This window comes from Pseudophryne corroboree, chromosome 1 (assembly GCF_028390025.1).
Source record: "Pseudophryne corroboree isolate aPseCor3 chromosome 1, aPseCor3.hap2, whole genome shotgun sequence".
NCBI classification, from domain to species: domain Eukaryota; kingdom Metazoa; phylum Chordata; class Amphibia; order Anura; family Myobatrachidae; genus Pseudophryne; species Pseudophryne corroboree.
Window position 1 is genome coordinate 958,105,933 of NC_086444.1, and position 1,625 is coordinate 958,107,557.

The following is a 1,625-nucleotide window of genomic DNA, read 5'->3' on the forward strand; positions in this document are numbered from 1 at the left end:
ATCAGGGCCGGTTATGCTTGGGGAAGGGGGAGGTTCCCATACCCCACTCATTTTTTCTCAGATTTTTAACACTATTTATTTTTACACACAGAGAAGCATTACAGAGATCATACTGCTAACATGCAGTGAGGTGATCAAAACTGACTGGAAATTACTGAATATTAATGTTATTGATGTTAATAGTACTATAGGAATAAAAACAGGCCCAAATTACATGATTTTAACTATTTTTTGCATTTAATAAAAACAATAAAATCAAAGCCAAAACATGTGAAGGTGGTTTTGCAAAATTAGAACCAAACCCAAAACAAAAAATGTATATAGATCCAAACCAAAACACGGGGGTTGGCGCTCATCTCTAATTATAAATTCTGTCTGGTGTCACTCATGACTATTCAAGCACACCCAGAAATCATATGCTGAGTAGATTTGTTTAGCAAAGTACTGTTACACATTCAGCAATAAGCATGGAATAATAAAACTGCATATACATACATATAAACACAATGTGCAATATATACCGGTAAATTATGCAATAAGCTTATTCAGTAGTGAAAAAATATATTTGTGCAATAATTTCCCTCATGTAAGGTTTTCCTTACTGGAAGTAGAAAAAAAATCTTAAATAGACCCCAACTGATATCAAAAGTGTCATGGCAACGTGATGTCATTGTAACGCTGACACTATGATGTTGACACCCTACACTATGAACCCTGGTTACTGTGGCAACAAGTAAATGAAATAAAGATGAATAGAAACAAAAAACATTGAAAAAAAGTTATTATTAGATCGAACTTCAGTAGAATATAGATGCTCTATTTCTATAATCAAATTCAATCCTACTAGGATGGTTGGTTGCCATGGCAAGGAAGATACAGTTCTAGAATGAATAAAAATATGTGTATTAATCTGTTAAACATAATATTTAAAACCAATAAAGTACTATATAATACCATAGTCAGTAGATAATTATCATTAAGTATTGTCAACAAACATATATATGGGCTGATACAAAGTTGAACATACAGTACGCTTATCTGCAGAGCATATATTGCATGAATTCACAGTAGCCATCATTCAGATCTGTGAATGATGTTAGGTACTTTGTGCATGTGCAGTACAGATCTTCGAGGTCGGTCACAGGATGGCATCCGACAGTCAGTGATTGACAGTCTAGTGCCATTTGGGGACAGGAGCAGTGATAGTCACCATTTATTAAAACAAAGGTGTGTCACTGGCATTGTAGGGGAGGGAAGAGGCCAGGATCTCCATCAGAATGTAGACAGAGTTTTCTTGGCATCTATGTATCATATGCAGGTGCCAGCTTGCGTGTCCCCATGGGTCGTGCAGTCAGTCGTGCCCCAGTAGAAGCTGCCCCCTGTAGTTATGCTCCCAGTAAAGATGCCCCCAGTACAGATGCCCCCTGTTATGCCCCCCCCCCCACACACACACACAATACTCACCAGCCCCGCTCCTGCTTCTGGACGGCTGACCCCCGCCTGGCCACCTGCTCCTCGGATCTATGGGAGAGACATCATGACGTCTCTCCCATAGCACCACACAGCCGCACACAGCGGAAACCAGAGCTCAGAGTGAGCTCCGGCTGCCGCTGAGGGGAAGGTGC